The 26819-nt window shown below is 39.1% G+C and overlaps 2 long non-coding RNA genes across 2 annotated transcripts; one reads left to right on the top strand and one right to left on the bottom strand.

Moving 5' to 3' along the window:
* Window positions 1–70: 70 nt before the first annotated feature.
* LOC127537735 (uncharacterized) lies at window positions 71–12147 on the bottom strand. The gene is made up of 2 exons (XR_007947558.1): window positions 12020–12147; window positions 71–725 (listed from the first exon to the last, which is right to left on the bottom strand). It is a non-coding gene; the product is annotated as an uncharacterized LOC127537735 (long non-coding RNA).
* LOC127537726 (uncharacterized) lies at window positions 715–26396 on the top strand. Its single transcript, XR_007947539.1, has 6 exons — window positions 715–990; window positions 8080–8127; window positions 14319–14452; window positions 16406–19945; window positions 20158–20269; window positions 25416–26396. It is a non-coding gene; the product is annotated as an uncharacterized LOC127537726 (long non-coding RNA).
* Window positions 26397–26819: the final 423 nt, after the last annotated feature.

The following is a 26819-nucleotide window of genomic DNA, read 5'->3' as shown; positions in this document are numbered from 1 at the left end:
AAAAGGCAATATTTTTATAAATTGTTCTAAAGCATTTTTTATTTGTAAAAATGCAAATAACTCTATTAGGTATGCACAAACTTTTATTGATATTCAACTTATAAATCATGAGACATCACGTTAGTTTGACGTGTACAACATATTGCACGTGTGACAAATTTGCTAGAGACTGATTTTGGGGCATTTTACAAGTGAAATATCAGATTTCGCAGATGAAAACAAACTCCCAAGCGTTCTTTTTTTGGGAAGCTGGTAAAAATTCCCCGCGGATCGTGAACTTGAGCGGTTATTTAACGATGCCGTGTGCGGCTCTGTATGAAAGCAGCGCCTGGAGGACCAAACACACCGGGAAGATGATCAGAAACATAAACAGACGGTATCTGCAGCTGCATCAGAAGGGTTAACCGTCTGGGTCCGGGAGGTTCAGTAAGTGCAGCTCCATAATGTCAGCCAGTCTTGGAGTGAGAACGTGTCTGAAGGCAGCAGCAGCAGCAGCGAGGAGGGAGGGTAGAGGAGGAGATAGCAAAGGAGGGCAAAGCTGGAGAGGAGTGGAGGAGGGGTGTCTGGTAGACAGAGAGAGGGAAGGAGGGAGCGAGAAAGAGAGGGGGGAGGAGAGACAAGCCGAGTGTGCACAATATTCATTCAAACTGACAGAGGCTGTGTGTGTCCTGGGCTGCACTTCCCATCGCCGCTCAGTCTCCCTCGCCTCGCTCCAACCAGACAGTCTGCAGTTTAAAGCAGCAGGAGAAGACACCGGAGAGGAGGAAAGAAAGGGAAAGAGTGTGTTAAACGACACACAGGGAGGAACAGGAAGAGGAAGGAAGTGAGAGAAGAGTAGGGGGATTGGATGAAGAGGTGGTGAGTGGAAGAAGAGTACGGAGGAGGAAGAATCAAGAGAGTGGAGGCTGACTGGGAGGGGTGAAGAAGGAGGTGTAGAGATAGAGGAATGCAGAGAAAGAAGGGACGCTCCTGCAGAAGATTATGAAGGAGGTAAGTTTGCACCTTCATTTATTACATTTTTGCCAGGCTGATTGTTGTGCGTGCGGCCGGGTTCCTGACATCTACTTTCCATTGTGGCTGTGAGGGAGAGGCTGCTCGCCGGCAGACATGAATGCGATGTGACAGTGTGTCAGCGGATGTTTGCCGACACTGATGTGCATGCATGATGCAACACCGAGGAGGAACGCCCAGAGAGGCAGGGGAGAGAGAGCAGAGTTGAGCGTGAGAGTGGATGTAGTAAAGGACGGCGAGGTTGCATGCTATCAGAGCGGCGAGTGATTTCACACAATGGGGATTTTCATTCATGCTTTCTCATGTGATCGGATGTGTGTGTTCTTTTTTTACAAGTGTTTTTTAGGAGTGTGTGTGCATGCATGTGGATGCTCATGTAGACATGCATGCTGAACGTGCTCAGTGTGTTGCGTGCGTGTGTGTGTGTGTCTGTGTGTGTGTGTGTGTGTGTGTGTCCCAGTGGAAGTGAATGACAATTAGATTAAAGTATTGATCCAGTCTGGGCCAGGTATCGAGATGCAGACACGGTCACACACCCAGCAGCAAACGGGTGGGGGGTTTAGCGAGGGATGGGTGGGGGGTGGGGGGCAAACACCATTATGTCTGACTGCATACACTCACATGCATGCACACACACACATGCATCAATACCTATTAATAATACTATTCTAATTCAGAACTCTCATTGAAAAAAAAGTGAAGTTTTTCATAGAAACGGATGTATGTTGTGTTTAAGTGTCATCTGTGGTCATTCCTATCAAGAGCATTTTAAAACACACACTTGCACACACAGACACATGCACATGTTCACATGCACCAATATCTATTATTAATACTATTGATAAGCAAAACATCGCTCTAATTCTGAACTCTCATTGTAAATAAGTCAAGTTTTCATAGAAATAACATGAATTAAATAAGAATAATGCACAAACCTCACAAAAATACACACAAGCAGAGTCATTTCTGGTCATTCCTAAACAAAAGCATTTCAAACACTCGCTGATATCTGTGTGTCTTTCTGATGACTGCCTCAAACCTTGCATTCAGAGCTCCCTTTGCAAAAATAAACTTTTTTTAGAACGCTGGAATTCTGTCCAAAAATACACACATGCAAACACGAGTACACACACTAGTGAACTCAGCAGAGGTCACACACTCACACACACACTCTCTCTCTGTGTCACTTTTCCATACACTCCCACACACAGATAGCTCCAAGCGAACCTCTCGTTCAGAAAATCAGCCCTAAAGCTCCGACATAAACACACTTCTGCACACAAACACGCCGGCGAACCCGACTCAGGTCACCTCCAGACACACTCTCACTCAGCCCAGCCCAGCCGACTGGCGGTTTCCTCAGTAATGGCGGTGCCTCCCTTGAACTCATTCACCGGGGGGTCACGGGTTCAAGTCCCAGGTGGGGGAGGGGGAGAGTGATCGAAGGAGTGAGAAGGAGGAGGAAGAGGAGGAGGACCACCACTCACTCCTCAACCCTCCCACCCTCCCGATGTGTCTGTGTCTCCCTTCGCCCTCCCCCTCCGCCTCTTTTCTGCACCTCGCCACAATCTGTCTTCCCATTCAGACACGCTCACATGCAGCCATGAGCGCAAACACACACACACACACACACACACACACGAGGATGTGCAGGAAGTGGTGTCTGTGCAGGAGATGCAGCCCTGCGTGGCGTAAACTCAGCCTGCCATTGTGCGACTCCGTGTGTGTGTGTGTTTTGTTGTGCATGCATGTGTGGTATTCCTGCTTCCTTGCGGGTGTGAAATGTTTATTTTGGCTGCTGCTGTTACCTGAGCTGCATTTCTACCTGTCTGGATGCGTTAGGGTGACCAGACTCTGATTACCCAAAAGCAGGACAATAAGATGCTCAAATTATGCTCAAAGGTTAGTCAAAGACGCCTTAAAATTTCAGTCCATTTAACCCTCGTGTCATCCTGCAGGTGAAAATTGACTCGTTTTAAAGTTTGAAAATGTAGAAAAAAAAATGTTTTCACAGTGAAACTTCTGATGTCCACATTTACAACATTTCTGGGAAATTTTTGAACATTTTTTGGAAGAAAAAAGAAATGTTTCTTAAGAACATTCACAAAAAATTAACCAAAATCAAGCGAAAGTTAATATTAGAAGTTTTCCTGATATATATGGAATCACTTTAGATATTTTGGGGATTTTTTTGGGAAGATTTTTACTCATTTTTTGAAAATATTTACAAGAATTTTCGTGCCAAATTTAGGGGATCTTTTTCAAACAAAACCTTTTCAGGAAACTTTTAAAGAATTATTGGAATTTTCTTCCTGGAGGTTTTGCAAATTTTCAGAAAGTTGAGGGTTTTTTTGCTGAATTTTTAGATTTTTTTTCAGATAAACAAACAATATTTTTGGTGCCTGTAAATGAAGACAACAACAGAGATAAAGTATGCCTCATCTGTGTGGATAGAAAATAGTTATATTACCAAATACTAGAGACACAAGCTCAGACAGCCTTCTCAGAGGTCATTAGCAATCCAACTTTAACAAAAACAGCTCTCACTTTCTTACAAAAAATATTTGTTAGTTTCAGTTCAATTTAGTTCCTCAATGAAAACCAGGACATTTTCTTCACTTAATTAAAAACAACAGAGACGACCAGGACAGGATGTAAAAACAGGAAGTGTGCTGGGAAAGCAGGATGTTTGGTCAAATTACACTGTAAAAAAACTTGTTTTTACGGTAAAAATCTGGCAGCTGTGGTCGCCAGAACTCCTACATTTATGGTAAAGACATGTATCGATGATGTTGATTTCAGGGTTAAAAAAACGTGCGTCATTCCATATTTTACTGTAAAAAAAAAAAGTTTTAACCTTTGAAAATGTGAAAATTGACATGAAAATACCATATATTATAAATATTACAGCATGTTTCCATCAACAGCACAACAGCTAGTGTATTTAATGTTAAATATATGTATTTTTTAGCAACAATTGCGGTTAAAGCTGTCATAAATATTAAAGAATATGTCTGTTATTAACACAAAAGTACATAATTTGACCGTAACAAACTGTATTTTTTACATGTGATAGATGCAGAAATGTTCCTTGCTATAAATACTGCAGCATGTTTACATTATCAGCACAACAATATGTACATTTAACTGTGAAAAACTGTATTCTTTTTGAGAATTAAATGCAAAAATGACAGTATTGTTCTACATATTATGGTATTTTTTCATTAAAAACTGCAGGAGTCGGGGAAATGTACTTTTTCATGAGATAAATAATCTAAAAAAACAGACTTTTCTCCTGATTAGTCTGTTTAAGGTGATTCAGTGTTGCTTAAACTGCATCAAACTGTTTTAGAGTTCACAGATTTTTACCGTCATGGTTTGACAGTTTTTCACCGTAAAATGTACAAACATTTTTTACAGTGTAAGATATGTACGTGTGCTCCGGTTTACATGTATGATCCAGGAATTAAAGCAAAAAGCCACACATGAGGGGACACTGTTGTCATCATGTCAGTATAATGTAGGCACGCACAAACAGCCAAACAGTGACACATACGTGCAAACAGGACAAAGGTGTTGGATTTGAAGCAGCAGAAGCAGCAGCCGGGACTATTTTTAGGTTTTCCCCACGTGCCCTTGAGCAAGACAACCATCCACCTGGCTGCACGCACCGCATTAGCTGCTGTTAGAGCTCAGAGCGTTCAGCTTCACCCAGAAATGCCTGCATTTGGATGAGAGCAGCAGACGGGTTCAAACTGATTTTACAGCCATTTCTGATGTCCACGGCAATCCAATGGGAGATAACAGTTAAAGTTTAGAGTCAGAAACAGTAAATCGGCCCACAGTTTACGTCCTAAAAGATAAAGAATGATCTACCCTCTAAGAAAAGGATGAAGACTTCTAATTATGTTGCTTCAGATTAATTAACCACTGGGAAAAAATTAAATTACACAAAAATCAGCTTTCAAGTTGCACCTATAAAAACTAGAAATAACAAGATCGAGATTTAAACACTGCATGCTAAGAAATCACTGCAATAAAAACAGCATAAATAACTAACAAAGACTGAATGTATCAATCAGAATTCAGCTATAAACCTTTACATGCCCACCCACATGCTTCCACACACACACACGCTTGTTTCGTCTTCATTCAGAGACGGATCCTTTTACGTGCACGGCTTCGCATGACTGGACGTTTGAAGGAATCTTGGAAAAAAAGCTTCTAACGCGATGTCGAGCGAACAGGCTTGCATGTTAGCGGCTCAAACGCAGATGCACACCAACACACACACAGCGTCTCTTTCATAGGAAACAAGAGCGGCCGACCTCTGACCTTTGCCATTCAGCCTGTCTGGAAAATACCAAGCCTGGAATCGATCAACACTCGTCTCACCCAGACAGCCAGCTCCCCCCACTACCACCAGCCACCCACCCTTCTTATTCTCCCCCCCACCCCACTGCCTCCTCTGTCATCACACAAGCAACCCCATAATAGTTAAACTACAGGTTGGTGACGTACATTTGGGTTAAACTGTTCGTTAAAGGCATTAGAGGAGATTTAATTTCCTACGACTTTGAACGTAGCATGCGCACATACAACCTCTCCCTCAGCCCCCTCTAACCTCCCCCCTCTTAACATTTACGAAGAAACGCCCCCCCTCCAGAAACTTGCGTAGGACTCGTGAAGCTTTCTTTTACGGCTGGGTCCCCCTGGATCTTTATCTGCCATTATGTAAAAAAAGATGAGCAAAACAAGTCGCCAGCTAACTACGAAGCTATACCAAAGCAACACATACAGAAAACACGTAAGTCCAAGGCGTACGTAATCTACGTAACTAGGCCTGAGCCGGAAGATTTTTGACTGACAGGAAAGGGAGCAAAGCAAACGCCTCAGTCCGAGCGCGTTGATTGGCTGATGTTTTTCAGGTCCTGCCATGTCCACAGTTTTTTTTTTTTTTTTTTTAAATTCTTTTAGAAACCATACATACAAGCCCACTAAAGGTCAGTATATTCATTTTATGTGAATCAGACAAATTAAACAAAAAAAACATCCTCCATAATGCCTTTAAGCAGCACTCATCGTGAAATTTAGGCCATTTTTTGTTAGATTCTTGGATTAATGATGCTTGTTACTACAAAAACAGAGATCAGTCCTCCTCCAAGGCTGCTCATTCCCCCGTATGTCAGAAATGCAGCATTTGTTTATTAGTTATTGATGATCAGAAATCACGGCACCATTTAATACAGATGTACCCACAAATGAAATGACCTTATGCTGAGCACATGCGTGTGTTCTGCATGTGTACGTTATGTACGGACACCGAATCATGTCACCTAAATATGTAGCGGTCGGTGGGAATCGGTGGGACTCAGAAACACCCCCACAATTTAATTAGTTGTTCCTTGGATCATTTCTGACGGATAAGTCCTGATAAGTCCTCAGAGGTGGATTTGTAGTAGGATCACAATCAGCTGATGTAGTGTTCACCTGTTGTCATGGTTACAGTGACGCCGTGCCGCTATCTGGCAATGATGCAGAAATCTGGTCCTTGTGTCATTTCTGACCTTCCCTGATAATTTCCTCCAAATCCTTTGGTCCGTTTTTGAGTAATGTTTTGCACAGACACAGACAAACATACGCCGATCGCCACATAACTCCGCCGTTCCTTGGTGGAGTAATGAAAGTACTTCCAAAGTCCAATTAAGTACAGATAACAAATCTAGATCATATGGATTCTTGTGGACGTGCAGACGAAAGAAGTATGAATTTGCTTTTCGGTTTTACAGAATCAACTCCACAGGACTTGAGTGTCTGCTGAAGCTACGATGAAGAATCTGAATCATTTCAAAAGGTCAAGGGCTCGACCGCAAAATCATTCTTACAAAAACAACAACAGACTGTTATTTATATGTGTAGCTGGAGCAGAAATTTGTCGTTTTAAATAGCCAATCAGAGTGTTCGACACAAGAAGAGTGGATTTATTTTCTGTTTTTTTTCATTAAGAAAAGGTAATGAAAGAGCAGATTTGGCTTCACCATCCAGAATCTCAACCAAGCAAATTTCAAGTCACTGGTTGTCAGCCATGTTTGTTTCAGTACACGAACACACAAGAATAGGGATTTACACCTACAGCCATTCAGTATATTTACTCAGTCATAAGGTGTCTGCTTTGCAAGTTGGCAGACACACTTTAATTTGTAATTTTTCCAGTTTTTGTAGGTTTCAGCTAGGATTCATGTGTGTCTCGAGCTTAACATCCTGCTTTCACTATGCAAGTCTTTAGCTTAGCAAAGTTGCCGTTCATTTTCAATACAACTGCGTCTTGAACCACTCTGGAAAAAATGTTTTTCCCTCGTGTTTTTGCGTCTACATGCTCTAAAATTCACTGCATTGCTGGAGGAGAAAAGCTTATGCGAGAACCTTCCTGCTACTTCTTGCTCTTCGCTGTGACTCTTGTCGTCTACAAGCTGGCGAGTAGCTTTGTCATTAGCAAACATTATGCAAATACACAAGCTGCACTCTCTTCCACAACTGGTGCGACTTTGTGCTCAGCAGCACTTCTACTCGGTTTCTATCTATAGTCTTGGAGGCAGAAGATGTGGAAAAAAATAAATCCTAAAAAACTGCAATGCTAATCTTTTGATCCGCATTCATCCGTGGCAGGTAAAGACTGTCACTGCGACGCTCCCGGCAGATTTTCAGCCTAACTTCCGTGAAGTAAATATTTTTCAACTTATGACCCCGTCTTTTTTTTCTTTTTATGCTTCTCTGCTGCTTCTTAATCCCACGCTGCCCTCTATTCCACAGAGCTTTGATCCGTAATTCACACACGTCTCATCAAAAATTAATATGGCTGGATTTAGCTTTGCGTTGCACCGTCTAAACCAGGTCTTCACCTTCAGATGACCCATAATTTAGATTAATAAATACACTTTTGCAGTGTTCCTGCATGATTCACATAAAGGCATCTTAATTATTTCCTCCTCAGTGCCTTTACATGTGTGCTTGATTGATTTCTGCCTCCACTGATCAATTATCTGTCATTTCTTTGTTACTGTGTTTCAGCTGCATCTATGTGAAGACTCTCGAGTTGTCGTGGAAAGTGTAGCGTGGGTAAGTCAAACCAGGGATGTATTGGTAGATAAAAATGACACAGGAGTAGAAGGGGGAATAAAATCCAAAATATGACACGATATATACTATGACGTCAGCTGCAGTGAGACAAACTGACACTATCACATTTAAAATCAGACTCTGAGAAAACCCAGAGTCGTCATTCCAGTAAGTGGGGTGAGGTTTTTCCAGGATAGCTCACCCACAATGACATGGATCTACAGCAACGAGGGTAGACTCTGCATTTCCTATTCTATTCGGTGGTATTAAATTCAAACCGAGATTGCTAAAATATTGCACCATGATGCACTGAAGGCAAACAGCATGCACAGTTATTAAGAGAACAAGTGAGCATTCTGACCTCATCAATATTTCCATGCATGTTTTCTGACTGCAATGCATATGAACTTGACTGCGTCTTGAATTTAATCGTTTTCAGGTGTATTTGTGTGATGAAGGTGGATGTGCCCTACAGAAGAACTCGGCTTATTTTGAGGTGTGCATAATTATTAGGCAGCTGCATTACCTCGGGTTAAATAGGCCCCGCGAAGAGTCAAAAAAAAAAAAATGCTTGGAGAAGAAAAGGCACAAATTAACTCTAAAAGCCTTGAGAAAAATGAGGCGGCCAGGAAGCCATTATCCTTCAGAGCTACAATATTCAAGAACTGCAGGATATCTGGAGTGTCCAGAAGTACAAGATGTGAAGTGTTTAGAAATATGATGTCAAGCTGAAATGTGAATATTGGGGCAACAAACAACTGAACCAGGGGATATGTCTTCCAACATTTAAGAACTGAGAAGCTCCTCACTGCATCAGCTAGGGTTAAAGAAGCGGTTCCATCACTGCAGTAATTATCCAATGGAAGGATCTGAACTATTTGCTTGGTTAAATCCAGGTGGCGCCTTTTTTTTTTTTTTTTTTGGCCAGGCAGTGTAGTTTCCTCAAACAGTGTTACAGAAATTAGTCTGCAACAGTACAACTCTGAGCCCTAAAATGTTCATCTTACCCGCAAAGGTCTCAAAGTTGGCCGAATATATGAGCTGGCCTCCTTCCTCACCTGAGAACTTCTCAGATTTATAGTGAGGAAAAACAATGCAGATCTTTGAACACCATTTGGAAGGCTGAGGTTGCAGCTTTAGTGAACTTTGATTAAGAACGGATCAAGAAACTGACCATGCACTGCAAAAACTCAAAATCTTAGCAAGTCTGTTTGTCTTATTTTTAGCCAAAATGTCTCGTCCTACTTGATTTAAGATAAATTCACTTAACAAATGACATTTCAGCAAGAAGGAGGGACTTGTTTTAAGAGAACGCATCTTAAATATCTTCAGAAAACAATCTTGAAATTATCTTGTTTTAACCCTCGTGTCGTCCTGCGTGTCAAATTGAACTGTTTTAATGTTTATAAATGTGGAAAAATATATATATATTCACAGTGAAAAGTTTTTCAAAAGTTTGGGCGAAATTTTTGAATATTTTTTGGTGGAAAAAAGAAATGTTAAAAGAAATGTTTCTTTAAGAACATTCAGAAAAAAATCAACCAAAATCCAGCGAGTTTAGCTGGATTTTGGTTGATTTTTTTTAGGAATGTTTTTAAAGAAAATATTAGACGTTTTACTGATATATATGTAATCCCTTTAGATATTTTTAGGATTTTTTTGAAAGATTTTTGTTCATTTTTTGAAAATATTTACAATTTTTACATTTAAAAAAAATTTTTTTTCGTGCCAAATTTGGGGATTTTTTTTAAAATAAAATTTTCAAGGGAAACTTTGATGGAATTTTCTTCCTGAAGATTTGAGGAATCTTTTGCTGAATTTTTGGAATTTTTTTTCAGACAAGGCAACAATATTTTTTAGTGCCGTAAATGAAGACAACAGGAGAGTTAAGCCACCTCAGCTTGACAATCCTGGTCAAATATGGCTTTAAATAAGTTTTTCCAGCTAATTTTAAGCTCCCAATATTCTAAATATCACATCTTATTTCAAGAAATCCTACCAAGCCATTTTTCACTTGTTCTATTGGCAGATTTTTTTCACTTGTTTCAAGGTAAAAGTTCTTTGAAATAACTTTTTTTTCTCGTTTTGAGAGGGGCATTTTTTTTTCCAGTGTGGAATTAAAGCTCAAGGTGGAAATTCAGAAGAAGGTGGACAGAAGATTCTTTGAAAGTTCAAAACTGGACATTTAAATTTAAAAAAAAGAGAACAAACAGGAGGGTTTAGAAGCATATTTTTGTAATTTAGTTGCATTTACCTCCCAGAAACACAAAGCTCACATTTCCTCTGTTAAACCTTCAGGTTTTAGGCTCAATAATATCTTTGTTTTACCGAGAGAATTCAGCAAATTCATGCCAGTGGAAACAATTTGCCTTATAACTTGCACAAAGCGTATCATGATGCAACCATTTTAGCATTTTTGTTTAGTGTAATAACCAATCCTTTAAAAAATATCTGCAACACACCAAATAATATTGGCAAATTAAACCTATTACCACCACGAGATGAACATAAATAAGTCCCATAATCCAAGGTCATGATTTTACACCTTCTGCACACAGAGTTGTCATATCAGCCTCACAAATAAAACCATCCTCCATCCCATAATGAAAGAACGGTCTCAGAACAGGTGTCAGGATGTCCACTGCATCAGTTAAAATGTGTGTCCGCCTGCAGAGCTGCTGTCTCTTCTGGTTTAGCGTCCTCCTGCGTCCGTCCTGTCACGGCTGTCCACTCGCCGTAGGACGTGCTGTTTGTTGGCTCGCTGTCAGCCTGAGTTTTTTCAAGCGTTGGGGAACATTCAACGCTGTCGGTGAGTTTGTGACTCAGAGAAAACCATCGAGTGTTGAGTGTACCCGAACGCTTGAGCTCGCATCAGTCCGAAACACAGCAACCCTCCACGTGTCTGCAGCAGCATTATACAGTTGTGCGCATAAGTCTACATACCCTGGCAGAATTTGTAAAATGTGCTCCATTCTTTAATGAAAACATGAATGAGCAGAGCAAATACTATTGCATGACAATAAATAGCTTTGTCTGAACACCAGCTCTAAATGAAAGAAAAATGTTTCCATTAACAAACATATTTGCTAAAAAATAAAGGACAATATTTCACAAATTTGACCAGGGGATGTAAACTTATGAGCACAACTGTATAGGCGTTTTGATTTGTCAAACACAGGTGTATGTAGCTTTAGCATTCTGGTATTTACTGACACACTTTCAATGGAACTGAGCTTTCGCTAATGTCATTAGTTTCAACTGTTTCCTGCAAAAAAAATGCCAAAATGTCTCATGTAGAAAAAGGCTTGTTAAAGTGAGTATTTTTTTTTTGTAAATGTTGAAGTTTATGCTGATTTTAAAGCCATGTATCCGTAAAAGCTTTGCTGTATTTTTCTCATTAAAGCGCCTCATTAAAAGGACCCTGTAATGACAGGAAAATTCTGTAACATGCTAATAGCTCGTTACTGTATCTAAGCTAACAGAAGCTATGCTAAGCTTGGTCATTATAACAAGAAAACTTTTGCTGTCCTCATTATAGCAAGAAAATATTTGCCAGTTTAACGAGTTAAACTTGGAAAAGAAATTAGTTAGCGTTAGCATGTAGATAGCATTTTTCTTGTATGAAGTGTCACATTATGAAATGTTGCTTTCTCAAAACTCACTAACCAGAGCAGTAGATATTATGTATTGAGCTTAATATTGAGTGATTTTTGTTTGCAAGAAATCTGCACCAAATTGAGATCAAAGTGGGCTGAATGTGGTGAACTAAAATAAGTTTGACACCCCTGCTTTAAACAGTCTAGTCACATTTTCTCATGAGCAATCTAACTACAGCATCGAAAAATGTAGAAAATGGTCAATATTAGCAGTGCGTGCCACATACGGTACTTACAAAGCATGTATGCTGCTTCCTGTGTTGTGTTCAAAACCCTGAGGCCACTCATCCATCTGTCTCCCACAATGCATCACACTGGCTGCTCATGATCTACTGTTATTTGCTCAGTCCTCTCCCAGCGCAGAAATCCGGTTCACATTCATCGCTGTCGGTGGGTTGATGATGCCGTCAACTCGCCGGTCGATGAATGACAACCGTGTCCATGCATGACCGCGCTTCCTTGATCGTCCAGCTATATGCATCTACACATGTGATGGGTTGTTTGCATTTATGTGGAAGTAAAATATCTTGTCACCTGGATCACGACGTCAATAAAGAGTTTGGAACAACGGATGGATTTTGTCGTCATTTGTGAAACGCTGCAACCGCTCTACCTGCACTTTCTTGTCGAGAAACCAACTGAAAATTTCACTCCTCAAGCTATTCCAGACGGAGTAAAAATAGAACGCTGCAGAACACTGTGCTGAAAAATGACAGAAATGTGTGAAAATCAGACCAGTGTGCCGACAAGCAGTGTTAAAATAATGTGACGAATGTGGAGAGAAAAACACGACTAAAACCCGACAGAAAGTAAGCACAGTGGAGGAGGAGGAGGAGGAGAACACGCTAAGACTACATGGACAGTGGAGATGACATGAAGCGATGCGACGCCATGCTGTGTGTGGATATATTGTCTCCAGGCTTTGCATCAAGGTTGCTGAGCCACCGGTGCGTGACAAATTAAAGGAAAACCAACATGAAGTGTCTTGGGAGACGAGCAAGTTTATTTCTATAGGGAAGGCAGGGCAGGTTTATTTGTATAGAACCCTTCATGTCCAAGACAATTCAAGGTGCTTTACATAAAACATTAAGAGCATTACGGTGAGGTGCAGATAGCTAAAAGACACCGTGCAGATTTCATGCATAGGCGCATGAGAAAAGAAATGTTTTAAACCTGGATTTTAAAGTGAAAGTTTAATCTCCACTGGCAGTTTGTTCCATAACAACTAAATGCTGCTTCTCCATGTTCAGTCCAGACTCTGACCCTGACCAGCTGACCTGAGTCCTTGATCTAAGAGTCCTGCTGGGTTTGTATTCTCTAAACGGATCACAGATGGATTCTGGGTCTAAACAGTTTGGGGATTTGTAACTATCGATAGCATCTTATCATACGCACAAGTTATTCAAAGTACTTCACAGGAAAAGCCTGATAAATGTACAGCTACAACAGGATAAAATCGAATTGAGTACAGACGAGTTAAATAAAGTGACTAAAATCTTCTTGAATAATTCAAACTGTCCGGTCTTAGTTAGAAGTTATGTCACCAGAACAGCTTCAGTGCTGCTTGACGTTGATCCTTCAAGTCACTGGAACCGCACAGGAGGTTTGAAAGCCGTTCTTGCAAAAGATGTCCTCTCATTTGGTGTTTTGATGATAGTGAGAGCTGTCTAAACAGGGGGGTCAGACTCATTCTAGTTCAGGTTCCACATTCAGCCCCATTCGATCTCAAGTGACCAATCAAATTATAGCATAAAGACCTGTAAATAACCAGAACTCCAGATGTTTACGTTGTTCTGGTGCAAAAATGCATGTTTTGAAAATACTCACATTTAAGGAATTACCTTTTTACAAAACATCATAAACAACCTGAAATTTGTTCAGAAAAATAAGTTCAGTTTCAGCAGTATTATGCCTCAGTTTATCATTTCCACATTAAAACGTCAGAACACAACATTTAGTCACCTGGAACTGAACAATACAAGATTTTACTTTATGATCAAAATGACAAAAGTCAGAAAAAAAAGACAAAAAAACAAGAAAAAATGTTACAAGAATGAGACACAACATGTCAAGAGACATAAAACAAGTAAAGGGAGAAACAAAATGACAGAAAATGAGACAAATGACACGAAACAAAAGAAAGAAAGACAAAAAACGTTGCCAAAAGATGTACAAATCAACAAAAAACTGGGCAAACAACAAAAACGAGATTCAAAATGGCAAAAACAGACAAAAAATTACAGAAACAAGAAAAAATCTTACACAAATGGCATGCAAAATGACAAATCAAGAAACAACAGAAAATGAGAAACGGCATGAAACAAGGGAGAAAAAATTTGCCCAAAAAATTACAAATCAATAAAAAAAAAATGAACAAATGACAAAAACATGAGACAACAGTCAGAGAAAAAAAGACAAAAAAACAACACAAAAAAGACAAAACAATTGTCATGGTCTAGAAATGATTTTAAATTTATAGTTTTACTAATTTACAATCTGCAGTTAATGTCTTCTCTGGACTTTTTACACTTTGAGGACCGGATTGGACCCTCTGGAGGACCACTTTTGGCCCACAGGCCTCGTGTTGGACACCCCTGGTCGAACATCCCTCCTACATTTGTGACTGTGAGGGTCTATGGTACAGGACATGGAGCCTTCCATCAGCGTAGGTGTGTTTCAGTACAGAACAAAGGTGATCCTTCAGAAACACTCTGTGTTGATTCTCATTGAACCTCCCCTCTGATGGGACAAGAGGACCCAAACCATGCCAGTAAACTGCCCCTAACAATGTAAGAGAGCCTCCAAGATGCCCTCACTGTGGGGGTCAAGTGTTCAGGCCTGCTCTCTTCTCTTAGCGTACGTCACACAAGCACTCACTCAGAACATGGTGAAGGATGACTCATCTGTAGATAGCGCCTGAGGTGGTTTCTGCACTATTGAACTCTCAGATGTGCCATCATCTCTGCATGCAGCAACAATAATACCCCTCTCTGTGTAGCCGTTAGTAGACTGTTCTTCCTGACAATCTCATCACATCCTGAGCTAACGTTCTCAGATATTTGTATCTTACATGACACACTAAAACACAAATATCTTGGTATTTACATTTCTGACTTGTCGCTGATGTCTTCTCCGTAGATCTAAATGCAGATATCACATTAGTCACTGTAACAGCCAGTTGAACATCTTTGTGACTGAAGCTCCTGCCATCTGTGCCCCAACGATGAACCATAGGTCAAGCATGTTTACAGCCATGGCCATAAGTTTGGACACAAGTACCATGACGCTTCTCTTAGAAATCTTAGAAAATACCACAAAATTGTCACTTACAATACAGTCCACAACTCCTGAGAACTATATAAAGTTTCATAATTAAAAAAAACATCCAAAGAGTTTGATGTCATTTTGTTATTCTTACCAAATTCGGTTGTGAAAGTACTGCATTTTTTTGTTATTTTCTTCTAATATTATGTTTTGGGAACAAAGTTGTTCCAATTGTTGGAATTTATTGATAATATTATATCCCTTGTTGATTTGTTGACTAATTAAACTGGTGCTGTCAAAAAATATTAGTTATGTTCTGTAATAGACATCAAAACAGACATAAGTCATGCTGTGTCCAAACTTATGGCCATGGCTGTATGATGTAAGACACAGAGCATGATGGGATGCTAACAGCTTACCTGTATGTGCGTTCATTATGCTATTTTTAAACTCATATATTCATTTTTTTCCCCTCAAAACAACACAGCAATGATTAAAATCAGTCGACAAGAGCTCACTTCTAGTTTATTGATAGTGATAGGTGACCTACTGAAATACTGAAAAGTGGAAATCATTGACCAGAGCTAATGGTTTATTATTAAGGCAGACTATTAGGAGAACACATGAAAAATGTTTACCTGCTGAGATTATGTCACAAGCGACCACTGGCACGCTCAAGCTTAACTTATTTTAACCATAAATGTGAAATAAATGGAAGTGTATGCACCACTAAATTAGTTTCAAGTAAGTATTTATATGCAGTAGCCGCCAAATAGCTAGCATTAGCATGCTAATGTGTAACCCAAGACTAAGAGAGGTCATTTATGGTTGAAATCTGACCAAACATCTGGAAATTCACATTTCACAAAAAAGAACACAGTGTGCATCCCAAAAACGAGCCAAAAGATAACTAAATAATGCCAGTTAGATGTCATTAGTGGGTATTTTCCATTAGCTCTAAACTATATGCATATTAATAATCCCGTTTCCAAGAATCTATACAGTCCAGACCGTACATATTTGGGTGGTTACATATTTTCTGTTCTTCAGGTTCTGTGCTTCTTTACATTCAGTTAAGGTGCCAGAGATTTGGATTGAGGTTGATGTTAATATAGAAAGAAGAGTGTGGGTGAAGTAGTTATTTAAACACACAGTGCTTAAAGGTTTAATGGATAGATATGAAGACATATTTAGGGTTTAGTTGACTGGCCCTCAGACGTTTAGTATCTTCCTGGTGAAGCTCTCAGACCTTCTTCGCCTTCATCTGGAGGTCAAAACGACTGACTGCAGATTTTCCACGTCTTCATTCTGAAAGCTTATTTTGACAAAGGTTTATTTTTTTCCCTATCATTTCACAGAACTTCCCTCCAGAACCCTTCCAGCCTCCTTTCGGATGCTTTTTGTGAACGGCGTCCTGCTGTTCTGTGTTTGCAGCTTACAGGGGGTTTGCATCATTTGGTGAATCCTTTGAGGTTCTGGTCCTGATTGTTGACGAGGAAACACGTCCGCCTACATCCTGGAGAGCATTCTTGACTTGCCGTAAAGGGATTTTTTTCTTTTCTTTTTGCCATTCAAATGATTTTTCCTGACAAGTCTACCAGCTTGTTTGCCAGCATCTAGTTTTCCAGCGTGCACCTGTTTGTTCTGTTGTAGGATGAGCCCAGCACTTTATTCTAACAAACCAACTCCCTCAGACATTGCTGCTGGATTTTTACTTTTTTGAGCCTTGTAATAATTTCATTTTGTTGCATTTCCTTGCCAGAAATAGACAGAAAACTCCACTTCAATCTAAACGGCCAGTTTCAACCTACCATGAAAGCGTTTTCTGCATAAATAAAGCTGAAATGGAATAATTTTGTAGCAGCAAGCTACAGATTTTAATGTGAAATCTATTGTTTTATTCCAAACTGAATATACTGAGTCCAAATACAAAGTTAAAAAAAAAAAAATTTTTTATGTTTATTATGATCATGTCTTTACAAATTCCATAATTATTTATTATGGAAACAATCACTTATTAATAAAAAATGACTGGATATCACTAAAATGTCAACTAAATAACGTCTGAATTTAATACCAACCACCTTCTAATGAGCTAAACAATAATAAAATGAGCTGATTCAGAAGTTGTGTTCTTTTATGAAGTTGAGATAATCATGACAGATGTTTCTTTTTTGGCAATATATCAAATTTTATGCGGAAAATAACAAATTAAATCCCTTTCCACTCAGTTCCCCGTTACAAAAACACCTCTCCAGGCAGCGTGTTAATTCCAGATCACATGACCTGCTCATTTAGTTTCTTTTTTGGTTATTTTCAGTCCGTTTTGTTGACATTTTAGGTCTTTTTGTGGTCATTTTGTGCACTTTTTTTGGCCCATTTCAGTCTGTTTGTGATAATTTTAAGCGTTTTTATGGTCATTTTGCAACTTTTTGTAGCTATTTTGTGTGTCTCTCGTCATTTTGTGTCGTTATATGATAATTAGGTGTCTCACTGTGCCCTTTTGTGTTTTTATGTGGTCATTTTGTGTCATTTTGTACATTTTGTGGTCCTGTTGTGTCTTTTTGTGGTTGTTTTGTGTGTTTTTGTGCTCATTTAGTTTCTTTTGTGACCGTTTTCAGTCTGTTTATGGTAATTTTACATGTCTTGTAGTCATTTTGTGTGTCTCTGTGGTCATTTTGCAACTTTTTGTAGTTATTTTGTGTGTCTCTCATCATTTTATGTCTTTATATGATAATTAAGTGTCTCACTGTGCCCTTTTGTGCTTTTATGTGGTCATTTTGTGTCATTTTGTACATTTTTGTGGTCCTGTTGTGTCTTTTTGTGGTTGTTTTGTGTGTTTTTGTGCTCATTTAGTTTCTTTTGTGACCGTTTTCAGTCTGTTTATGGTAATTTTACATGTCTTGTAGTCATTTTGTGTGTCTCTGTGGTCATTTTGCAACTTTTTGTAGTTATTTTGTGTGTCTCTCATCATTTTATGTCTTTATATGATAATTAGGTGTCTCACTGTGCCCTTTTGTGCTTTTATGTGGTCATTTTGTGTCATTTTGTACATTTTTGTGGTCCTGTTGTGTCTTTTTGTGGTTGTTTTGTGTGTTTTTGTACTCATTTTGTTTCTTTTGTGATAGTTTTCAGTCTGTTTATGGTAATTTTACATATTTTGTGGTCATTTTACAACTTTTTGTACTTATTTTGTGTGTCTCTCGTCAGTTTGTGTCTTTATATGATAATTATGTGTCTCATTGAGTCATTTTGTGTCTTTTCCAGCCTTTTTTCCTCATTTTGTGTTTCTTAGTTTGCAGTCTGCACTATATTACTCATCGTCATATACAATTTAAGTGCATCTTTTTATCTTTAGACTAAATTAATCCGTGGCTGTTTTTGCTTTGAATCTTGAACCCTTTAACTTTCTGCTGAACAGGAGAGGAGTTTTGGTGCAACAACCTGATGTGTTTCTGACAGAAGGACAGATACACAATACCACATAATAGCCCGGGGTCAGGCTTAGGGTTGACTCGCGTCCTGTTGCAGACAGAAGGCGTACTTTGTCACCTTTGGCCCCTTTTTAGAAGCTCGCTAGCCTGTTGCTTATCTGCAGGGCATCTCCAGCCAATGGCCTCAACGGACATAGATGAGCCAGAAAGACAGAACCGGTGGAAACTATGAGGAAATCTGTGACGGTGACAGAGAAAAAAGAGATATTGTGGGTGGACATCTGAGCTCTCAGAGAATGCTGCAGGTCAGGTAACATCTGCAGAAGCTAATTTGGCTTCAGTTATCGGTCTGTTAATGTTAGTTCTTGGTTGAACTTAAAATGATAGACTGAAACAGTTTTATTTACTGCATTGGTCATGCATCTGGTTTATATTAGGAAGTAAAAGATTCCGTCTTCGTTGTGATGAGAGAAGAGAACACACAGTCCTCCTTCTGGGCTTGGCTGACATGAAGCTTCACAAGACTGATCCCACAACGGATCATTTCAAGTTTGTGCATTTCCCCCTATCAATTATGGAACCAGGTAATGAATTTAGATCTGTTTACAGGTCAACAAGTAGTATTAGTACTTTTAATTTGCTAATTTTATTGTTGTTTGTTTGTGGAGATCATCCAGTGTGTTTATGTCACCACCAGTGTGACTGTTTCTGTTTTTTAATGGGATTTAAATATATTTTCAGTGCAGAGATGGAACACAGTTATGATGTAGACAACCATAAGCAGCTCCAAATCTGAATTTGCTAAACAAAAGTAAAATGTTCTACAGAATGTCACAATGGAAGCAACATGGAAGAAAAAGATAGAAGTGAAAACATGGTGAACATAGAGAGCCCTCTAGTGTTACATTAACGTTACTGCACGCAGATCACAGCGATGAGGCTGAAAACCGAACTAACAAAGTGATTAATGACAATATTTAGCATCAATTATAAGGGGTGGAGAAATAACTGGTGCAATCTCTGTGAAATTTAGAGTTTGGGCCTGAAAGAAGAAAAAGTAGAAGAAGAAGAAGTAGAAGAAGAAGGAGGAGGAGGAGGAGAAGAAGAAGAAGATGAAGAAGAAGAAAAAGTAGAAGAAGAAAGAGGAGGAGGAGGAGGAGGAGGAAGAGAAGAAGAATGAGATGATGAAGAAGAAGAAAACAGAGGAAGAGAACAAGAAGAATAAGAAGGAGGAGGAGAAGAAGAAGATAAATGGAGCAGATCGAGATGAAGAATGTAGAACAATGCGAACAATACATAAAGAGAAGACGGAGAGAAAGGTGGGATCAGGATGAAGAGAGAAGGAGATGGAAGTCTGAAAAGAAAAGGAAAAAGAAAGATGTTGATGATGGTGGACCGACCAAAGAACAGCAAAAGGATGAAGAAAAAGAAAGAAGAGAATGATGAGAAGAGGACGGATAAAAGGTAGAAAAAGAAAGATGAAAGTAAGAGGAAGTTGGATGAGGAGGGAAGTGAGGATAGAAAACTTTTAAAAAAGAGGAAAAGCATTGTGAATTTATTCATTTAGTTACTCTTTTTCATGCCTGAAAATGCACACATCCATCCATACATCCAGAAGTAAATCAGTCGTACTTTGTTGATTTCTATTAACACAGTTTCTTGTTCTTCATCTCCAGCTAAATCTCAGTCCTCTCCTGAAGGCGGAGAACTCCTGGACCAGAACAAACGGATCTGATGTGACGTCGCTGATGTAGAACGTCGCTCGAGCTGATCTTGAAGCTTCGATGAGTGCGAGAAGTTCTGCGTTGTGACTGTGTTTGTCTGCATGGTGTGCGTTTGTTGACTTCTTCAGGGCGGTTTTGCAGGCAGTTGTTGTTTTCTGTGATGTAGATGAAGGATTGATGACGTGCACGCCGTCTTCAGAGAGACGGCAGGAAGTCAGCGAGGAACTTTTCATGAAAAAAGCGCTTCGATAAGTCATGCCGATTTAAACACATACATCTCTAAATATTGGTACAGTATGCCCTTTTTGAGGTCCGATCAACCTCATTCTCAGAAGCTGAATTGATGCTTCCATGCACCCCGTTTCTTTCATTATTGCACATCGTTGCATTGATCTCACGTTGACGGGCTTCACTTCTAGTAACCCAGCGGTGACCTCAGTGCAGCCCATACTATCCGGACTTGCAGAGCGTTGCATCACTTCTTATGCATCAGCGGTCGCCTCCAGAATGCATCAAACAGACAGAAGAATTAGTCATGGTACAGTAGAAGAGATGAGAGGAGCAGCGAGTGATGATGTCTACATCATACTGAAAAATAAAGATTTTAAAAGAAAACTGGGCTTTACATTTGGAAAACGACAGGGGCCAGCAGTTACCCACGTATTTACCATTCAGAGAGAACTCAGCTTTAACTGTTTCCATCATATTTAGTTAAAAATAGATAATTAAAGGTTGACTGTGTAATTAAAGATAGCCACAGGGATGAAGGGATGAAGGACTGACTGAAACAAAGCAGCTCCATGGCTCCAGCAGCGGCCAGAAGCTCCACAGGGAACCCGTAGAAGATCATTTTAGTTTATTTCAGCTTGGCATATTTTCCATTAAGGCAGTAATGGAACAAGTCACTCCTGTCCAACGCAATTAGAGTGATGAATTAAGAGCCTCAATACGCATCTGAGTCCTGCACTGAGCTTCCTCTCCGTCCTCTTATGACTCTTCTTATAACTTTCTAAATATGGAAAGTTGTCAATAATACATGTTGTTGTTTGTCTGCTGTCAGTCATGTTGGAAACAGCAGATCAACCTTTACATTTACAAATCAGGAACAGTGACATCTGGTGGCTTGTAAGGCTCATAGCAGCAAGTTTTTATTTCATGTAAGGTGCAATGAAAGCTTTAGAACAGCGGTGCCCATCTGTGGAATCACAGGAGTGCCACATCAAAATATAAATAAATAAATAAATAAATGTGGAAATATAAAGAGAAATAAATAAATAAATAAATATGGAAATATAAAGAGAAATAAATAAATAAATAAATAAATAAATAAAAGGAAAAAACTGAAACGGTAAAAGGAAAGACAAAATTTTCCTTTTTATTGATTTATTTCTCTTTATATTTCCACATTTATTTATTTATTTATATTTTGATGTGGCACTCCTGTGACTCCATATCCAACATGTGGTCCTCCAGAGGGTCCAATCCGGCCCTCAAAGCGTAAAAATCACACAGAAGACATTAACTGCAGATTGTAAATTAGTAAAACTGAATTTAAAATCATTTATAGACCATGACAAGTTGTTTGATCCTAAAGTAAAATACCTGATTTTTTGTTGTTTTTTTGTTGTTTCGTGCCTCATTTTTGTAACATTTTGTCTTGTTTTTGTTGTTTTTGTTGTTTTTTTGGTCTAACTTCTGTCACTTGTGTCATGTTTTGTGTTTTTGTGTCTCTTTTTGTGTTGTTTTGTGTCATTTGCTATTTGTTTGTCATTTTTTTCTCATTTTTGTCGTTTTGTGTCTCATTTTTTGTAATATTTTGTCCTGTTTTATTGGTTTTTTGTCTGATTTTTGTCGTTTCATTTCTCCTTGTTGTCATTTTGTTTCTCCTTTCCGTCATTTTGTGTCTCATTTTTGTCGTTTTGTATTTCATTTTTGTCATGTTTTGTCCAGTTTTATTGTTTTTTTGTCTGACTTTTGTTGTTTCATTTGTCCTTGTTGTCATTTTGTTTCTCCTTTTTGTCGTTTTGTATTTCATTTTTTTTTTCATATTTTGTCCAGTTTTATTGTTTTTTTTCATCTGACTTTTGTTTCATTTGTCCTTGTTGTCATTTTCTTTCTCCTTTTTGTCGTTTTGCGTCTCATTTTTGTAATATTTTGTCCTGTTTTATGTTTTTTTTGTCTGATTTTTGTCGTTTCATTTCTCCTTGTTGTCATTTTGTTTCTCCTTTCCGTCATTTTGTGTCTCATTTTTGTCATTTTGTATTTCATTTTTGTCATATTTTGTCCAGTTTTATTGTTTTTTTTGTCTGACTTTTGTTGTTTCATTTGTCCTTGTTGTCATTTTGTTTCTCCTTTTTGTCATTTTGTATTTCATTTTTTTCATATTTTGTCCAGTTTTATTGTTTTTTTTCATCTGACTTTTGTTTCATTTGTCCTTGTTGTCATTTTCTTTCTCCTTTTTGTCATTTTGTGTCTCATTTTTGTCGTTTTGTGTCTCATTTTTGTAATGTTTTGTCCTGTTTCATTGTGCTTTGTCTGACTTTTGTCGTTTCGTTTCCCCTTTTTGTCGTTTTGTGTTTCCATTTTGTCTTGCTTGTGTGTTTTGTCTTATTTCTGTCATTTTGTGTTTTACTTTATTTGTTGTTTTTTTTGTCTTGTTTATTGTCTCTTCCACCTCCTCCCGGACCAGACAGCCTGGATGCTGCTCTGTTCATGTCAGTCTGCCATTAAACCGACTGCACTGTTCAGCTTTATCAAATCTGGCTGCGAATGTGTAATTCCCTCTGCTGGAGGAAGTCTACAAAATGTGGCTGCGGTTGAGAAAGCTCTGGAAAAGCTGCTAATTGGACCTCGGGTTAAGATTTTTGGGGCTCAATCCTCTGTTTCCAAGGTCAAGAATGCGTGCCAAGTCTTCCTTTTTCTGCTCTTTAGATAGCTTTAATGGATTCATTTGATGTCAGCTGGACAGACATACAGTGGATATAACTTCCAGACAATACCACAGTTACTTCTTGAGTATCTTCAGTTTCATGCTTTTATCTCACCTGCAAAGAAGCAAAAATTAAAACAAACAGAAAAAGCCTGAACAATTGCAAAGTTAGAACTGATTCAAAGCGTGAGATTCCTCGCTTTAAATAAACAATATTGCTCTATTCAATCAACCATCAAGAGGTCTCACATCCCATTTCACTAACTTAATCCCTCCCACAGAGATCTGAGTGGAGGAGGCTGAAATCTGTGAAATGAGACAAGTCAATACAGAGGCAGGACAAAGTTCCCATTTCCTGTCTGAATCCCTCCTCCTTTCCCTCACTTCCTGTTTGTGTTGATCAGCAGGAAGTGTGGACACCTGAGTGTAATTAAACCCCTGCTTCACTCAGCCTGTTTACGATGTTCTGACTGGTTCCTGTCCTTGTTCTCTGCTCATTTCCATGTCTTCACTTTGGGTCATCTGCTGCTGAAACTTCACAACATCTCGTCCACCTTTCTGCTCAACCCTTCCCTGATCTGCCAGGTAAGTTTTTCCAAACCTTTATCCTGGAGTTTGTCAGTGTTTTTCTGTTGCTACCCAGTCGGTTCTTGAGTTCTTCTTGGTGTGTTGTGGAGATCTTCTTGCCTTGTTGAGCTCAGTTTTGTTTTTTTGCTGCAATCCTGTCTCCTTGTTTAGTCGGTTAAAGTCTTGTTTCCCCAGTAGATTCTCAGCTCTGTGTTTGTTCGGTTTGTTAGTTAGCTTGGCCTTTAGTTCAGTTTGTTTGTCTGCTCACTCGCCTGCTTTGTTTGGTTTGGATCCCTGTACATAGTAGTTCACTTTACTATTTCACATATTGTAAAGAACCCCCCCCCCCCCCCCCCCCCCCGAGTCTTTGGTTCCTCGTCCTCATTAGTTTCTGAGCCTGGGTTCATGAGTAAACTGTGACTTTTCCTTACGATGGAGGAAACCAGCAGCAATGTTGTGGAAAACAACAAAACAAAAGTTGCAGAAATAAACATTTTCCAGAAAGGCTGCTACCGTGTTTCTTCATGTTCTTGTGGAGCTGTTCTCTAATGGATTCATGAACCAAATCGGAGCGAGCAGCAGTGTACAGCATGTCCACCAGACTCAAATATTTAAGCTCGAGGATGGGATTTTTACCTTCAGCGTGAATCAGAAATGGTTTAGCAGCTTTTCATCTGGTTTCATCAACAGGCCAACAATTATATTAGAAACTCCCATCAGCCTCAGCTGTACTTTCTGATGTGTCCTAAGAGCTCATATATTTATATTCCTTTGAGGAGTCCTTTATCTTTGTCTAAGAACTACATCTTGTTTATGTGGGAAGAACCGAAGGCCACCAGTCTCATTAGCCTCATTTAGTTTTAATCCATGCTATGGATGGCTGTTATTGAACATTTATAGTCGAAGATAAATTATTTAAACTAGTATTTCTTGCATTGAAATGCAGTGTTGCACAAACAAATGATGGATCTTAGAATCTGGATAGGTCTGCACATTCTAGAAAAAACGATGTAGAGTTACATTTAAATCCGGCATTAAGAAGGAGAAGGAAGTTGGAACACAGCAGGTCGTCCTCAAAAACTGAGCGGTCGTGCAAAAAAAGAGACTCGTGACGAAGGCCACCAAGAAACCTATCACTCCTCTGGAGAAGCTTGAGCAGCTGAAATGGAAGTGTGTGTGCCTACAGAAACTGCTGCCTGTTCTTCACGAGTCAAAGTTTTATGGGAGAGCAGCCAAAGAGAAAGACAAGGTTTAAAAAAGCGCTTATTAAATCTAAGCTCAGTTCACCAGGAGGCACGAGAGCCTCTGAAGTCAGCTGGAGGAAGGTTCTTTGACTTTTTTTTGTTTCTTTTGGACTGTGGGAGGAAGCTGGAGAACCCGGAGAAAACCCACACATGTACAGGAGAACATGGAGACTCCATGCAGGAAGATCCCAGGAAGGAAGGGACACGAACCGGGCTTCTTCAAGCTACAAGGCGACAGTGCTAACCACAGCCCTATTTTACAAGATGTACATTTTAAATATAACCAACTGTAATTATTTTGTAGAAATTCATTTCACTTTGATGTAAAAGACTCTTTTATGTGAAGTTTAAAAAAAGCCAAATTCTATAGATTCTTCAATGTTGAAAAGCAATCAAAGGGAGAACATTTCCAGAAGGCGTAATCCTTCTAAAAGGCTCTGTATTTATTGTTTCTATTTTCTGTACTGCAGGAAACTGAAAGCATCACAACCATGAAACAACACATTTGGAATCTTACGGCCTATATCCACACTGACTGACTCTGTTGCTGTAAAGGAGCTCTTCCTGGGGATGTTGAAATGTTCAGCGCTGATGACAAACACGAGCCCTCTGAAATATATTCTGCTGCTGTATGTTCTGTCCCAGCCCTGTATTTTAGATGCTAAATTGTGCCTATATGATGAGAAGGGAAAGAGCCCGGCTGAAAAACTGTTTCCTCCTCTCTGATTGGACGATGGGCTTGTTGGGATGTATGGAGGCTCAAAAATATACAACTCTCTGGGTTGTTTGTCAGAGAAAGATCTCGCTTACATGTAAATAAACTGCTATCTTTAAGTCTGTGTACTTTATTGCTATTAAATCTGACTGTGATCTTTCCCTAAACATAATCAAGTCCTGTTAGTGTCAAATATAACCATAAAACAGGCGAATGCCTCATGAATTATCAGTGTTTTAAAGTAAACTAAATGTAGTTTCAACTACAGAACACATTTTCCGTTACAGTTCAGTTGTGTGGGAACGTCGTTTGTGGGAGTCGGGCTTCATATTTTGATGTGCAGCACACAACACATGGTTCACAGGTGTGAGCTTCATTCCAGTGAGGCTGCTCAAAGCCAGCTGCTGTGCTGCAAAATGGTCCGCTTTGACAACACAGATCCACATTAAATAATGTACACAACTGTTAAAAGTTTGGGGTCATCCAGATAATTCCATGTTTTCCATAAAACTCCCACTTTTATCCATGTGCTAACAGAACTGCACAAGGGTTTTCTAACCATCAATGAGCCTTTCAACACCATTAGCTAACACAATGTAGCATTAGAACACAGGAGTGATGGCTGCTGGAAATGTTCCTCTGTACCCCGATGGAGATATTCCATTAAACATCAGCTGTTTACAGCTAGAACAGTCATTTACCACATTAACAATGTCCACACTGGATTTATCATTCATTTAAAGCTAGCTTCATTTCATTGAAAAATAAAGACATTTCTAAGTGACCCTAAACTTTTGTGTCTAATGGTATTTCTTTATCGAGATTTCCATTCATTGGAAGTGAGACTTTTAGCCACGGATTAACACTTTTCAAAAAACATTCTATTGTTTTGACATTTATTGCTATTCTGATATAAGCTACAACTGTAGTGGCAGTGGTCGGGATCTTTTTTTTTTCATTTCTTTTCCACTGAAGAAAATCTAAAAACGATGTGATTTTTGCTGCAGTCTGCACTAAAGAATGATTGTCTTGTGCGTCTGGAAAACACAGGCCGAGACGTCTCCACAGTGCACTTTGTTGATTATATTTCCATTAATTGTTCAGCCTTATTTTTAAAACCTGAATCATTGTCAGGGTGCCCAGATAGCTCCACTGGTTG

Source organism: Acanthochromis polyacanthus, chromosome 2 (genome assembly GCF_021347895.1).
Source record: "Acanthochromis polyacanthus isolate Apoly-LR-REF ecotype Palm Island chromosome 2, KAUST_Apoly_ChrSc, whole genome shotgun sequence".
NCBI lineage: Eukaryota > Metazoa > Chordata > Actinopteri > Pomacentridae > Acanthochromis > Acanthochromis polyacanthus.
Note: the sequence above shows the minus strand (reverse complement) of the source record. Positions and strands in the feature narration are given on the sequence as shown.